General features: G+C 42.3%; 1 pseudogene; it reads right to left on the bottom strand.

Moving 5' to 3' along the window:
- Positions 1-17,260, bottom strand: part of LOC116087795 — a 50,590-nt pseudogene extending 33,330 nt beyond the window's left edge.
- Between the last annotated feature and the right edge of the window lie 369 nt (positions 17,261-17,629).

Genomic DNA, 17,629 nt, shown 5'->3' with positions numbered 1-17,629 from the left:
CTTATCACCTCCATCAGCCATGTAACAGGCATGTTATCACCTTATCACCTCCATCAGCCATGTAACAGACATGTTATCACCTTATCACCTCCATCAGCCATGTGACAGACATGTTATCACCTTATCACCTCCATCAGCCATGTAACAGACATGCTATCACTTTATCACCTCCATCAGCCATGTGACAGACATGTTATTACCTTATCACCTCCATCAGACATGTAACAGACATGTTATCACCTTATCATCTCCATCAGCTATGTGAAAGACATGTTATCACTTTATCACCTCCATCAGCTATGTATCAGGCATGTTATCACCTTATCACCTCCATCAGCTATGTGACAGACATTTTATCACTTTATCACCTCCATCAGTCATGTGACAAACATGTTATCACCTTATCACTTCCATCAGCTATGTGACAGACATGTTATCACCTTATCACCTCCATCAGCCATGTGACAAACATGTTATTACCTTATCACCTCCATCAGACATGTATCAGACATCTTATTTTCTTATCACCTCCATCAGCACCTTATCATCTTCATCAGCTATGTAACAGACATGTTATCACCTTATCACTTCCATCAGCTATGTGACAGACACGTTATCACCTTATCACCTCCATCAGCCATGTGACAGACTATCACTTTATCACCTACATGCTATCACTTTATCACCTACTCTTCCTATCCTTTCCCGGGGTCCTAAGAATGGTTGTTTATGGAGTTGGAGAGATAGAACTAAACAGAGATGCTCTCCCACACGACCTGAGTTCAGTTCCCACACCCAGGTTGGGTGACTCTCAATGTTTCTAGGAATCTGATGCCCTCTTCTCATATCTGAGGACACACACACACATGCATGGCATGTGCCACACCCATATATGCAAATATATTTTTAAAAATTAAATACTTTTCTTTTAAATGTGGTTGTTTATTTGAAAAAGTATTATATAACCAAATAAATTATAATAAGATATTGAGTCTCAGTGAAAAAGAGAGGAGCTAGTGACAAAAACAGAGGAAAATCACAGCATTTTATTCATTTACTTATTTATTTTATGGGTATGAGTACTCTGTCTTCATGTGTACCAGAAGAAGTCATCAGATTCCAGTACAGATGGTTGTGAGTCACCATGTAGGCCTCCAGAAGAGCAGCCAGTGCTCTTATCTGTTGAGTCATATTTCCAGCCCCTACAGCATTCTTAAATATAGTCTACTGAGGAAGAAGTCTTAGTGAATGAATAGGAAATGTTCCACTGTAGCACTGATTTGCTCTTCCGAAGGTCCTGAGTTCAGATCCCAGCAACCACATGGTGGCTCACAACCACCCATAATGAGATCTTGACACCCTCTTCTGTTGTGTCTGAAGACAGCTACAGTGTATTACGGCAGAGCGAGCGGGGCGGAGAGAGTGGGGCCAGAGCGAGCAGAGGTCCTCAGTTCAATTCCCAGCAACCACATGATGGGTCACGGCCATCTGTACAGCTACAGTGTACTCATACACATAAAATAAATAAATAAATCTTTTTTAAAAAGAGAGATAAAGTGTTTTAAGGCCAAGCAATCCACAGAGCCTTTTAAATCTTATAGATATCAGAGTCCCGAAGTAGAGCACTGTTAAACTGCATTTGGATTTTGTTTCTAAATTTACGGCTACATTTTATATCATGTGTACGTCTATTGATGTATGCATGCTAGGTGGAGGGGTCAGAGAACATCTTCAGGTCTTGGTTCTTGCCTTCCATCTGGTTTAAGACGGGATCTCTTTTTTGCTGCTTGTATACAATGGTAGCTGGCTTGGGGACTCTGGAATCCTCTTGTCTTCACTATAGGTGACCCAAGATCACAAACACATAGTAGCAGGCATCCAGCCTGACAAACCTTCTATGGACCTGAACCCAGCCTCTCATATGTCAGGTAAGGTGCCCCCCCACTGACAGTCTCCCCAGCTCCAACATTAAAATTCTAAGTAGGCAGGTATTTGACTTTTACATTGTGATTTTGAAACATTTATCTGAGCACTGAAATATTTTTCTGATGTGTGTAGATGCGTGTGTACTTGTGTGTGGAGGTCAGAGGTCAACTTTTGTGTCATTCCTCAGAAACTCTCTACCTTGTTTATGGAGACAGGTTTTCTCAGTGTCCTGGAACTTGTCAAGTAGATTAGTTGGTCGGTCAGTCAGTTCCAATGGTCTGTCTGTCACCTCATGCGTGGGACTCGGATTGTAAGTGTTATCCTGAATGATCAGCTCTATTTACTTATTTTTTCTGTGAGTTTTAGGGGTCCAGTTCAGGTCTACATGGTTGCATGGCAAGCCATACTGACTGAGCTATTCTCCAGCCCCTGGGGGACTCTCCTGTGTGCAAATGAAACTAGAATCTTTCATGTATCATTCACTGGAAATAAATATTAATGTTTAATTCATATTAATAAATTATTTTGTTAATGTTAACCAAATAACAACTTAGCTATTTAAAAGATGTTGAATAATTAGCAAAATTCTAATCACACCCACAGTGAGATATCACATTGTATCCCTTAGGGTAGCCTAAAATCAAAAGTATAGCAATGTTGACAAGAAAGGCCCTCAAATATCCTTGGTAGTGGGATGAAGATGGAAAATAGTTCAGCATTTTTTTAAAAATTGTTCCATGTATAGTTACATGTGGCCCCTACTTCTACTTATATGTGTATGTGGCTGTTTGAGTAACGATGGCCTCATAGACCAAATATTTGAATGCTTAGTCAATAGGAATTGAACTGTTTGAAAGGATTAGAAGGATTAGGAGGGGTGGCCTTGTTGAAGGAAGTGTGTCACTGGAAATGTGCTTTGAGATTTTGCAAGTCCACACCAGCTGCAGTGTCTTTCTCTCCCTGCCTGATAATCAGGATACAAAGGTCTCAGATACTGTCTGTGTGCTGCCATGTTTCCTACCATGATGATAATGTACCAAGACTCTGAAACTATAAGCAAGCCCCCCAACCCCCAACTAAATAGTTCTTTTATAACAGTTTCCTTGGGCATGATGTTTCTTTACATAAGTAGAATGGTGACTAAGACAGCATATCTACAAGAGAAATACAAATATGGCAGTGTGTACATAAATGTTAGCAGCATAACTATTCGCAATGACAGAAAGGTCAGAAGGATGCAGATGTATGTTACTAATGAGCAGGTCAACTGTTTACATAATGTGGAGAATTATTTGATCATAAAAGAAAATGGATATCGAGTTATACAATTATATTTTGGATGAAGATAAAAAATAATATTCTGAGGTGAAAAATGGCCACATATTGTACAATTTTATTTATATGAAATAGTCAGAATAGTTAAGTCTATAGAGACAGATGATACATTAGTAGTTGCCAGAGTCTTGGGGTAGGGAGAAATGGATAAGAATTGTTAGGGAGCAACATGCCAACCACTAAGATGAGTCTTGTAAACAAGAGCTTATTTCAGTAGCTGGGGGTGGAGATGAAAGAGCAAGAGTTGGCACGACAAGCATGCTCAGCTTTCCCCATGACTTCAGGACGGGGCAGCTCAGGTCTCACGCTTACACTTGACTGCCTGAGCCATTGTGCCAGTCCTGGGAGAGTTTCAGTGTATGTTCTTTGTTACCTCCTGCAACCTTTGCACAGTATGTGTGTCCTCATTGTATTCCACAGGTGCGGTCAGGGCATACTATGTGCCACTTAAAAATCCTTCTATGATGGAATGAGAACCAGACCTAGTGACCCTGACATCCTACATCCTCTTTCATCAACCAAGTGGCTCAAAAGGATGTCAGAGGCCAAAAAACAAACCATGTTCCAATGGCATTGGTCTGTGTTTTTGTCCACATGACCATAAGGGCACATACATGATTTTAGTATTTGTTAAACACGAAAGAGAACTTTCATGCTCATAAAAGAGACACATTTGTTTACTTGGTGTTTTAAAGTGTCGTTGAGATTGTCATTTTGCATAAATGCATTGTATAAAATGACAGTGGTAAAGTCTAGAGTCATTTCAGAAATGACTGAAAATTCTGTTCCAATTTTAAACCAAAACTCATTAAATGAGTTTTTAAAACTGAGACTCAAGTTAACAACTCCATTTTAAAATGCAAACATTTTAACACAATACAGTAATATGATACGTAGCTGCCAAGGTGAGATAGTAAAATATGAGAAGTGTTTGGCTTTACAGTTAAACCATTCTATACCTGTAAGAGCAGAAAACTTTGTATGCACCATAAAAAACACTTTGTTTTCTCCCATACTGCAGTTTCAAATCTGAGCTGTTCCAGACAGTGGCCACCGAAGGCGTCACAGTACACACTGTGTGAGGTTCTCATGATATGTCTTCTGAATCAAGGCAGCAGTGAGGTCATGTGATACAGCACAGGCTCATGCTGTCAGAATCACCTCCTCTTAGTTACTCTTTTGGTTTTTAATTAAGTTCTAATGTGAACCTTTTACTCTGGCAATTTTTTTTGACCCTCCAGATGGGAGTACAACCCATAGCTTCCATGTAGGAATCCAGGTCTTTGAGCTGCTTCAGCTCAATGTTCTTCTAATCAATTATTTTAACATTATTTAAGATGAGAAATGTGTGTTTTACAACATCAGACTCAGGGAAAACACTTTCACCTTTATTAAGTTGGAAATCTATTGATATTACTTTATATATTATACATGCCATGTAATGAGTGTTTCTTATTGATTTTGGCATATTTATCATATCAATGTTTTTATGGAAGGCATATCATCTAGTGACACTAAGCCCATTCTTTAGCTTCCTGTCCATATGCTCCTTCTCTCATCTCTTGGTTGTTTATTTTCCTCACTCTCCTACCATTTTACATCAGTTACTCCCAATTCCTCTGCCTCTTTCCTTTATCCTTTCTATAAGTCCAGGTTATCTGTAATGAGCTGCTGCCTCTACTTCTATTTCTCTCTCCCTCACACTTAAGTCTCATCGTTGGGTGACAAACGGCAGTATCTCTGTAGAAAATGTTCCTCAGTTGGATATTTGGGAGAACCAAGTTTCTAAGTCCACAGGACAACCAACATTATGATACTCACTATTGAGCACGGAACAAATAAGAATAGGCAGAGGAAGAAACATTCAATGTGCAAAAAACGAACCACCTGGCAGGCAAGGGAGGCTGACACAGGGACCCTGCCTTCTGGACACATCTCTGGGGAAAGCAATGATGTATCACATCATTGCTTGTAGCAATCTTGTATCACACAGACACAGAGCTGGGGAAGCTTTTATAAAAGCCATAGGAAGACTATGTCCACTTAGCAGTCTTGCTTTGCCGATGTTCCTAGGAGCAGAAAATACACTCCAACCAAGGCTTCCGAAGCCTTGATCTTTGCAGCTCCCAGTGCCATCACTGTGTTAGAAAAAGAAAAATAATGCTTTAAATTGTAATTAGTGTGTATTTGTTATACAAGATGAAGGGTTTTATTATGATACTTTGGTTCACTCATCTCTTGTACTCCACTAAGCAAACCATGTTGTAGAAGATAAGCGTACACTCTACAGCTGAGGGACTTTATACTGGTGGGAGCTTTCAGCTCTAAGGCTGGAGTTACTACTGATGGGCAGCCATGTGACCCTTGGAGACTCATATTGGCTTAAAGTTTTTCTGATTATTTTCCAAACTACCCAAAACAGTATATTGATGTTGATGATAGGGCATGAAAACGGAGAGTAGGGTCTCTAACTGGCCCTAGACTTACATTTTGAGAACAGCTCTCTACTACTTTCTTCTGCAAGCGTCTTCGGAATGAAGTTCCACTTACGTTGGCTGTCAGCATCATTGAGGCAGGCAATCTCTGAGGCCATTTTTCCCATAGTTGAATATGAGTCCCTCGGGGGTCAGCAGAGAGTCTCTTGTTTTAGGAGGGCTAGTCCCCTCCTGTCTCAGTACCCCAGAGCCAGCAGCATGAACCCAGCAACGGAGCTGAACCATGCCAGCCTCACTTCCAGGCAGCCCCTGCCCTTCATGCACTGAACAAATCACCCCAGATAACCTCTTTTTCGTCTACATTCATTTTAAACTTCGCTGTTGTTTATTAATTTATTAATTGTTTCCTGACTTTGGCCTCCTTGTTATTAACTACTGCGTACTTTAATGGTATCTGGCTCCCTCATTGCTGGTATTTTATTACTTTGTTATCAATTCCCTATTCCCAGCTGCTGTTTGGAGCAGTGTTCTCTATTACTGCGTTTCTTGGTTGCCTCTTCTCTTCTGTCACAGCTGACTGCCTGTTTACCTCTGCCTCTGTAGACTTCCTCACCCTGCTTTCCCTATCCGAGCTGCTATAGATACTTTGTATCACTTCCCTTCCACAGCGCTGCTCTTGTTCTTCAAGTCTGTCTACTTCCTTTCCTGGTGCCTTGGGAAGCATTGCTTTTATGCTTATATTCCGTAAAAGCAGGGTGCCCCGTCCCTCCTACTCCCTCTATTTGAAAGGTCTCCACTATGACTCATTCCCCAGCCTCAGTGTTCCGTCTCCCAGGGTGGCCATTTGTGCTCTTCTTTCTCTACCACACACAGACTTTGGGGCTGGTTCCCATCTCAGTGGCTCCATCACTTACACTCTCATTGAATGTATTGATCTTTTACAGGTTGGTGACTCATCCAGCCGTGGCTTTGCTGCTCTTCTGTACAAAATTCCTTCTCCCACCCCATGACAAAATCTATGCTATGTATACCATTCCCCTAGAATGGATGCATCTGAGAACTGACTGATTGCTTTATATCCAGACCCATACTTAAGGAACCACTGGAAGAGACTATGCCTGGAGTCTTTCACCATCAGTAAGAATACTGGCAGTCCACAGGGTGGTGTCACTGTCTTACAGATGGAACTTTGAACCTGGGAGAGATGGCATTCTGTCCCCTCTCCGTTGTTAGTAAAGGTGGACTGGGAGGCTCAGCTGGTGCAGCTCCAGAACACAATATTTGACCCCTGTGCTCCGCCAAGCCTGTGAACAACTGCTGTCCAGACTGCGTGAAAGCAGCCTCTCTCTCTGTGTCCTTGGCCTTCATCTAAAGCAACTTCCTTTTCCTAATGAAAGAGTTTAACCCTCGGCTTTTTTCTAGCAGTTTAGCTGGCATTTTCTCTCGTTACAGTGCTTTGTTAAGAGCATTCCATCTGTTCTTACCCCTCCGTGGGGAGGATGGCTGTCTGGCAGCAGATGATAGGTGCAGATGCAGGCAGGCAGGTGGGCAGGCTGGCGGCAGGTGGCCCAGGGAATCTGTCACCAAGCAGCAGGAAGTCACAGGACTGGTGATCAGGCAAATCTCTGAATGGACTCAGGGACACAAGGACCCAGTCCTGAGGGACATGGAGCAAGAAGCCAGGAACTGAGCAGAAAATACTGCTGTGGAGAGGTACCGAGGCAGCTATTAGAAACGGGCACACTGTGCGACTGGACAAAATGGTGAGTCAAAGCCAGGGTCTGGGCTGGCCACGGCTCTCCTTTTGTAGATTGCTCATCCGGCTTGTGTGAAGCTCTGGATTCTCACCAGCACTGTGTCAAACCAGGAAGGGTGGTGGTACATACCTCCGGTGCCAGCACTTGGGAAATGGAAGTGGAAGCTCAAGGTCAGCTTTGACTACACAGCAAGCTTGGGGCCAGCCTGGGCTACAAGAGGCCCTGTCTGAAAACAAAACAAGGACAAATATAAAACCAACCAGCCAAACAAATTACCATACAGGGTCCCAGGCTAGGGTGGTAGGAGGTAACCCTACCATGTGGGATTCACCTTAGAGTCAGGAGCAAAAGAAGCTCCCCTGGAGCTTGTGATCTACATGTGAAGTGACAAGGCATTGGACCGTGGTCCGAGACTAGTGTGTCTGGGTGGAAGAGGTGCTGTGCGAGAAGGCAGATAATACAAAGTTTTCGTAAGTATCTTGAGGTCTTCCTAATAAATTCCTTACAGGACCCAAATTTTATTTCTATTTTATGTTCATTTTTCTAGACTTGGGCCAATTTATCTTCTTACTTTGAGACATAAAATTCCTTTAAAGGGCCTAGGATGCCTCTAAAAGAGATACCATTTTTCAGAAGTCAAATAACCAGGAGCTTAGATGTGCATTTGTAGAAGACATTTTGCTTCTTGATGTGGAAGAAATAAATTTTCCAGCAAAGGTAAAAATGACATTGAATGAGTCAGATTTTTTTTGTGTGTGTGTGATTTCCCCCATGGCTAAGTGCTGGCTGGAGTTCCAGGTTTACTCTGTCCCTGAGATCAGAGCTTTGCTGATCCGCCTACACAGAGAAGTTCCCTTCTGCTGTGACTCCATCTACTTCTTGGTTATGTGAAAACAGCAGATATCCACAGAGAATGATAGCTGTAGGCCTCACTTGCACCGCAGTAGCAGCTAGTGCAGTCACTTGATTGCTTAGGGTAACAAGTTGCCTCACTCACCTCATTTAGCCTACAGCCACAACCTAAAGTGCCACGTGTACAGGAGAGAATTACGGTGGGGCTAATTCTCTGCTATAACTCAATGCAGTTCACTGTGACATCAGACTTCCTCTCACCTTTCTCCAAAAAACTACATTCTATTGATGGGCCATGAGCACCCAAATTTCTGAGGACCATGCAGGTTCCAAGGGTATAGTTGGTATACCAACTATGGTATAAAACAAGGTATAGCCAAGAGTGTTGGCTGTCACCCGCTGTAGACATCAGATCTTTTGGTGCTAACACCATGCCAACCTCATGTTGCCACTGTGGCTTGATCTGAGCTATCCATCCACCCCTCAGGCAAACTGGGCTGAAATTCAATCACTTTATATTCTGTGAGTTTAAGTTTTGAATAGCCACAACAGAGATACAATACCACAGTTATTAGAAGGCTAATAATAAGATGGTAAAGAAAACAGCTGGGTTGGAGAAATGGCTTATCAGTTAAGAGCACTGATTTCCCTTCTAGAGGTCCTAAGTTCAATTCCCACATGGTGGCTCACAACTATCTGTAATGGGGATATGATGCTCTCTTCTGGTGTGTCTGAAGACAGTGACAGTGTACCCACATACATAAAATAAATAAAGAAATCTTTAGCCGGACAGTGGTGGCATGTGCTTTTAATCCCAGCACTTGGGAGGCAGAGGCAGGCAGATTTCTGAGTTTGAGGCCAGCCTGGCCTACAGAGTGAGTTCTAGGACAGCCAGGGCTATACAGAGAAACTCTGTCTCGAGAAACCAAAATAAATAAATAAATAAATAAATAAATAATCTTTTAAAAAGAAAGGAAGGAAGAAAACAGCTACCTTGCGTAGCCAGTGTGTATTGATTGGATGCTAAAATTATTTCTCTCCATAATGCCTTTAACTCCCAGGATAACCTAACTGGATGAGTGTAGTGGGAACTACTGGTGCTCACCCAAACACCCAATCTGATTTCAAAGTCATGCAGTGGAGTGAGACATCTGTGTAAAGACCACACTTTCCAGTCTCTTCCAGCTGGGTGACATCCATTGCTCAGGTAGGACCCATCTGGACCTTAATCCCTTTCTGCCTGTGGCGATGAAGCTTCAGTGGAGCAGACAGGGACAGTACCCTGGGGATTCCTGTGAACTGGGCTGGAGAGAAATTCACTTTCTCAAAGAGTAGGGATGGCGGAGCCCTTCTGAAGCAAAGGCCGCTCAGTGAAGTAAGATGCTTTTGTCCTTGTGTTGTTCGCTCAGACGAGGGGATCACCCATTGCCAGTAGTTTGCTCTCATTGTCTTACTATTGATTAGTAATAATATTGCTTTGGGGTTATAAACAAAGGTACTGATTCACAGAAAAGCTAAATGATTTTGAATGCAGTAACCTCCACTGAGATTGGGATTGACAAGTTTCCTTTGGAAGGACAATTTAAGAATTAGTTTATCGAAAGGTATGAATCCTTTAGATTGTGGAACCCAAAAAGTTAGTAGGGAAACCAGAGTACCATGTGGAGCTGACGTTGCAGGGCGATGGTGAGAAACTGGGGAGGGGTATTCTAGAGCGTGCCTCTAGTCTGGGCTCCCACACTGACCATCAGAGGTCACTCAAAGTTAAAGGGCCTGCATCCTACTATTTATACTAGGTGTGCCCTGAAAGAAATACCACATCTTTTCTCTACAGTAACCATGGGAAAATCTTAGAAAAAATGCAGATTCAAATAAAGGAAATCTGGATTTCTATTTCATATGCTTACAAATGAAACCCACACCTTGCAGAGAAGAGGAACACACTTAGAATAACAGGGATCTGCAAGACTTTCTGCTCCTAGCAGCAGCACCTGGAAGCTTAAGATCCAACCCCAACAAGAGCTTGGGATATTGAAAGGAACAAACTATACGTTAGCTGACAAAAACTACAATTCCCAGGATGCTTTGCAGAGAAGTGACTGTCCAGAACACCTGGGTTCTGCCTTCTCTCCACTTTGAATGACTGGACACACAGATTTTTGCATTGATGTTTTGTGGTTGGTAGGATTTTATAGACACGAGATGTAGGGGAAGGCTATGGATCAAAATATTTTTTACTTGCTTGACTGGAACCTATGGGGAAGGGGCGAAATGGCCAATTGATTATAATGCAGAATATAAAAAGATCAAAGTCCTACAGCACACAGCCACAGTGCTGTCGGTGGACCGGGAGCGAGTGCTCATGGGAAAATGTTCATGTAATATATGAGGCATTAAAAATTCTGTTACATTATCCTTGCCACCAAGATTGTAATGAAAACGGGGAATGGCAGCAACTTAACCCGTTCCCATTACAATCATTAGATTGTAATCTTGTGTTCTCTCCTCAAGAGAATGCTAAATGAGACTTTAAACAAAAGAGAGGACAGAGAAGTATGGGGAACAAAGCAGCAAATAGAAATTGGAAAGTTTAAAAAAATGATGCAAGATAGACTTTTCTGTGTTTGCGGGAGGTGTTCTCTTTACTTTAGAAATAGGAACAGAGCAAAGAACGGGATAGAGACCACTTGAAGTACAGGCCGAACACCTATTCTGTAACCCAAACATGGCAACTATTTTAAACAAAAAAGGTCATGTACTAATTTGGTCTTACCCTTTATAGCTTAGTCCACTTTAGAGAAAAGTAAATGAAATTGACAACCTGTCCCTTCAAAATACCAAGAACGCTTTAAAAGACAAAAATAACCAAAAGCCACTGGGAGGACGAGTCTTGATGGGAAGGCTGTTTATCTATACATAGTTCGTTTCCTAACTCCTTCCACTTGTGCCACACCACACACAGACTTAAATCCTATGACCCCTTGCCTCATTTGTTTTTATGTTGCATTCTTGGTGAATAAAAGCTCTCTTGATGTGATACACAATTTTGTGTAAATTAGTATTCTCATGAGTGAAAAATATTCTGAAAGTTACATCTTCTGGAACTGATGGGAAACCATGGTACCCTAGCAAGCCTTGACAGTTTTTCAGAGTCATATATACTAATCAGACCTGTAACTGTTTATTGAGCACTTTATAGGTCCAAGTATTAGAATGATTCCTGTGAGCCTGAAATCCAGGCTCAGTTGCCCTTGAATGCAAGCATACTTATAGATCATCCTCATATGGGATAGATATGGTAACAAGAGCCGGAGAAATCTTGGATACGTTTCTGTTCCATACTAAAACACCATGAAAAAGATGACTTATAAAAGAAAAGCATTTTATTGGGTGCTTGCTTCCAGGTTTGGAGGGTGAATCGCAGATAATCCTAGCTAGGAGTATGGCAGTAGGCAGGCAGGCAGGCATGGCTCTGGAGAAGTAGCAGGGAGCTTATATGCTGAGACAACAGTCATCATCAGGCAGAGAGAGAAAGATAGAAAGAGAGAGAGACAGAAAGAGAAGGAGCAAGAGAGAGACAGAGACAGAGAGAAGAAGGCAAACAGAGACACAGACAAAGAGGTAGCACACAAACTGGGGAGATGTAGGCTTTTGAAACCTCAAACCCTACTCTCAGAAACATGTCTCCTCTAACAAGGACACACCTCTCAATCCTTCCCAAACAGTTCCACTAACCGGGAAGCAAATCCTGAAATAGATATGCCTGTGGGGGCCATTCTGTAGGCACAATATGATATACTTTTCATCTTTCTGGTTCAACATTTTTCCTAGCTCCAACCAGGACATGTTTTCACATCCTTCTTTTATCTCCTTGGTGTTTCCATTGCATAGCAGTTAGTGGCCATTCATTTGTTATTTATTTGTATAATAGCAGTGCCCCACTGCCTGTCTAGCTTTGATGAGGATCTTGCCTTTCCTATTCAGCACTGTGGAAGTTTGAATGAGAATGGCCCCTGCAGGTATGTATTTAAATGCTTGGACCCCAGTTGGTAGGACTATTTGGGAAGGATTAGGAGATATAGTCTTGTTGGAGGAGGTATGTTAATTAGCTATATTCATCCATTCTATAGAATATATGTGTGTACTTCATAACATTCTGTTATATGTGGTAAAAACAGAATGCACATTAGAACTTTCTAATTGCTTTGAAACAATTCTAATTGAAGCAAAATAAAGGAAGAAGAAGAAATTATTTTGGCTCCCAGCCTTTAAGGCAGGGAAGGAATGGCAGTTGGCACAGCTGGGTACATGGTGATTGGGGTTCACAAGTATGGCTTTTGCTGATAAGGAAACACGTGACTTGAGCTAAAAGCTAGGACCGTTAAGGCATAGCCCTCAGCAACTCACCTCCTCAAGCTAGATCCCATTTCTAAATGGTTACCAACCTAGCAAAACATATGCAAGCAAAGTTGTCAAGTGTATGAGCCTGCAGGGGACATTTCTCATTTAAGTCATGACATTCTGCCCTTGGCCTGTGTGGGCTCATGGCCATCATAGAATTCAAGATGCATTTATTCAAACTTCAAATGGCCCCATAGTCTTTCTTTAAAAATTTTTTTTTTATTTTGTATTTGTTTCTCATTACAGGTGATTGTGAGCCACCATGTGGTTGCTGGGATTTGAACTCATGACCTCCAGAAGAGCAGTTAGTGCTCTTAACTGCTAAGCCATCTCACTAGCCCTGTCCCCATAATCTTAATAGACTCATGTCTCTTTTGAGACTCAAGATGAATTCTGAGCTGTAGACCCCTGTAATGTGAACGAAAACAACAAATAAACAATGACCTGCAGCCAATTTCATATTTCTGATCAACAATGGCACAGAATAAACTTCTTCATTTCAGAAATAAGGAAGAGGAGAGTTTTAAGGAAAGGCAAGAACAGAACAAGGTCCCAAAACAGTGTAGCAAACACCAAAGTAAAGCTCTACATCTGACAACCAGGGCTCCTGGTAATACTGCCTAGGCTCCAGGAGGCTCGGATGCCCTCATATCTACAGGTTTAATGCCTGAACTACCCATGGCTTCTTTCTCTTCTCAATGCCTACAGCTATTGTTGATGGATATCTTACATTCCTGGGATTCCCCAGTGTGTGCAAACCTCCATGACCCAGCACTCTTGTACCCTGCACCCGTGTGTTTCTAGTCAACACAGTGTAACCAGTTCTGCTGCCAACTGGAGTTGAAAACTGACCTTCGTGGAGCATGGCCTCACAGGGGAGTATAGCCACCTCGGAGTGTCTGTGTGACTTAACCAGGGAAAGCACTTCCCTAGGAGTTTGTTCCCAGCAAACGCACCCTGAGTCCTTTTCAATGATTATTTTCCAACTAGGGTTTCATTTTTGCACCCTAAAGACCTCGATGGATGCAATATTGCCCTGAAAGAAACTTTCCTGTTGTACTATGGTGACATTTGGGGCTTCTCTTTAGTGACAACAGTCTCTTTAACTTCTGTGATAGCTTTGTCTTCACCACAAATTTGAATGAGTGGGCCTCTCCTTCAAATCAGGCTAAAAGTGGTGAGTACCCTTGCCACACACTGAGGGCTATATCGTTTTGAAATTTCCTCTGTTAAATAAATTAGTTCATTCCCTTTAAATTAAGGGTCACTCAGACAGTCAGTCCTGGATTCGATACTTCCCCAGAATATCACAACAGCCTCTAGCATCATGAAACTGATAGCCCATATCCTTCTGAATCCTCATGAGCACACAGGGCACTCGCTAGCTTCATGTCTTCTGGCATGCCAGTCCTCTGCTCTTCCATTGCAATAGCTCATTACTCGGCTCCCAGAATTTCTGGGCTTCTCTAGCCTACAGCTCTGAACTCTTCCACATTTTTCCAGTGAACCAGTTCCAAAGGCCTAGGAAGCACATGACAGGCTTGTTAGAGCCATGGCCATACTATATGGTACAATTCCCTGTCTTTGTGAGAGAATACCTGCAAGAAATAACTTAAGAAAAAAAATCAGGGGCTGGTGAGATGGCTCAGCGGGTAAGAGAACTGACTGCTCTTCTGAAGGTCCTAAGTTCAAATCCCAGCAACCACATGGTGGCTCACAACCATCCGTAATGAGATCTGACGCCCTCTTCTGGTGTGTCTGAAGACAGCAACATATAATAAATAAATAAAAATTTAAAAAATATATAAATATTAAAACAAAGAAAAAATTTCTCTCAAGTCATAGTTTAAAGGCCTTCAGTCCATATAGCAGAGAGAGTGGGGCAGCTGGAATGGCTGGTCCAAGGCAGTTGAATGTATGGTTGCCATAAGTAGCTGCTATTGTTGGCCTGGGAGTAGGGAGACTGGAAGCAGGGCTGGCCTATAACCCTCAAGGCCTGTCCTTTAGCAACCCACATCTTTCTAGCTAGCCCCATCATCTAAAGTTTTGGTTTAGAACAGACTTTCCAATGCTGTTCAAACACTTGAACTTGTAGGGACTCTTTCATATTTAAGTCATGCACAGCACAATGCTATCTTACAATTAAATAGAAGAAACAATCAACAAACCCCAGGAGAAATTGGGTGGGAAATGATGTCATTGATTGCCATTTTGTATACAAGAATCAGGGATGGCTTTCAGCAAGTAGAACCTATGGAAGGAAATAAGTATATGAAAAATGAAGTCAAACTTTGCTCCTCTTTGGGTTGGACTTTCCAGGTAGAGCAGTCACTGCCTGACTTAGACAGTTTTGATGAATGCGTGATTGAGGTATGGCTGGATCTGTGTGCCAGAGCATAGAATCAGAAGTACAGAAGGAATGGGGCTTGGCAGGTGGGGCGCCTGCATTTAGTCCTGGTGAGAATTTTGGTTTGTAATCAAGGCGACTGAGAAGCCAATGGAGTTCTTGAGTAGAGGGGATGGCTTGAGCAAATTCAAGTACTTAAAGGAGCACATTGGCTGCTGTGTGGGAGCCAAGGGGGGAGTCAGCTGCACTACAGGGGGACTGGTGTGCTGGCAAATGTTTAACAACTGGCTCTGCAAAGACAAAAATAAGCAAACAAACAGAATTAGAATTTGCTAAAAGAGAAGGCAAAGAAAATAACAGGGGAGCAAGAGAAATGCAAAGAGGGGAATCTAATTAGCAGGGGTTGGAGGCAAGGTCCTCTCAGCAGAAGTGACATTTAAGGAGAGACCTGGGCAAGCCAGGTACACATCAAAGGTCACCAAGGCCGCTTTCCTGGATTCAAGTAGGACCATCTGTCAGCGAGTCCAGACGCTGGGAAATGTACTTAAGAAAATAAACGAGCGTTCACTAGGGAAAACATATTCTTCTGCTTCCTTTGGTAACATATTCCTGTGTTTACTAACCCATGTACTCTGGGGATTCATCTTTGTTCTAACTTGTGCCCACCCTACCACACTGAAAACCATTTCTTTTCTGCAGAGAGAAGAATGGAGAGTATTCCTCGGAGCCCCACATTTGGGCTCATTACACTTGGACATGTCAGCATGTGGGGCTGAACCCCAGGGTTACGGACCTGCTTGCTTGCCGCACTCATCCTGATGGCTGACACATTATTCTGGCAGAGTTAAGGGAGACTATTGACGAATTTGAATGATGTTGTGAGTCACCTGAGCTGCCAGGACACCGGCCTGTTCAGCATTACTTACAGCCTCTGGACACCAGCACTAAATAAGATGCAGAGCAAGCCGCAAAGGGACTTGCCCTGAGGGTTTTTCAATTCCCACTGTCAAAGCCCAAGGATTCCTGAAGCGAGTGGAAGGAAATGAGAAGAAAAAGCAACTGAACAGTTCATTGAATCTGTTCAGAGTTTATATGTCGTGTTGTTTTGATGGCTTTTATGAGTGTGCTGCATGGAGACGGTAATAGAGAAGCAAGGTGGGAACCGAACAGGCCCATGAATACAAAGAAATTGCAAATGCAACATATATGCAATTATATAATTATGTCAGGGCCATGCCACATTCAGCGACACCTCTGCTGTGTTTACTGTTTCTCGGGGTCAAGAATTCAGTTTTGAAAGAAAAAGACTTTGAAGGGATAATGGATAAATATGGGAGGAAAATGTAAATGTTGAGAGCCTGTGGTGGTAATGCCTAAGAGAGAACAGGATTACCAATGGACCACTGGTGGTGGAAGTGTGGCAGAGTGTGGGGGAGGGGGATGCATGAGAGAGGATAGCCCAGAGAAACTTCTAAGAGAAGCGGCAACACCCAAGGGTGCAGGATGACTTTTCTGTGTGGATGTTTTATAGATGGGGGTTGGCTCTGCACCCATGTCACAGCTCAGACTGAAAAAAAAAATGCTTGTGAACAATCATATTGCTTTACACTTTGGTTTAGCATCATAAATGCATAGATAACTACATACATATACATGCACATATGAATATATATAATGATGACTTCCTAACTATCATTGAAATAGAAGCAAGGCAAATTCTCTGGAATAGCTTTCTATGTTCTTAAAAAAACTACACAATGTGGTTTACTGGGAAGAGGGAGAGAATGGACTGAGAGTCTAATAAATTATTCCATCGTCTTTTGGCAAATATGTTCACAATGATGGCCAGATTTTATTATACAAATGTGTCTAATCACAAGTGTATTCTTATTGAAGAGATACATAAGAACCAATACAGTTATTATATATTAAAATTAGTTCTTGACAATCTGACACAAACCTAGGCATAACTGGGAAAAAGAGATCATAGTTGAAGAATTCTTTGGCCTGTGGATGTGTCTGTGAGGCATTTTCTGGATTGCTGATTTATGTAGGAGGGCCCAGCCCTTGTGGAAAGTGCCATCTCTAGGCAGGTCAGCCCGGCCTATGTGAGAGAGGTAACCCACGGAAGCAAGCCAATAAACAGCATTCCTCTGAGGCCTCTGCTTCGGATCCTGCTTTGAGTTCCTGTCCTGACTTACCTTCATGATGGACTGTAACCCATAAGCTAAATAACCTCTTCACCTCCCTATGTTGCTTTTAGTTAGTGTTTTATTTCAGTAGCACAAGTCAAACCGTGACAGTGTACCTTGAGGACACAAGGTAGGCATGGGTTCCAAAGCACCAAAGATGGCTGAAGAAGGCTGGAGAGAGTCTCTATAGACTTGTAGGTAAATTTTAAAATTAAGCGTGAAAATCAGACAAATACCCAGATGGATGGAAGGACCATGTCATTTAGATGAGTTATTTAATCTTGACAATAAACTAGACTCTTTGATTGCTGACAGCTATTCCCACCTCACCAGTGTGTATCTGTCTGAAATCAAGCACTCATTCTCCTTTTGTGTGCAAAAGTA

The sequence above is a fragment of the Mastomys coucha genome, unplaced genomic scaffold (assembly GCF_008632895.1).
Source record: "Mastomys coucha isolate ucsf_1 unplaced genomic scaffold, UCSF_Mcou_1 pScaffold13, whole genome shotgun sequence".
Classification (NCBI taxonomy): Eukaryota; Metazoa; Chordata; class Mammalia; order Rodentia; family Muridae; genus Mastomys; species Mastomys coucha.
The sequence above is the reverse complement of the archived record's forward strand: the minus strand, read 5'-3'. Positions and strand labels throughout refer to the sequence as shown.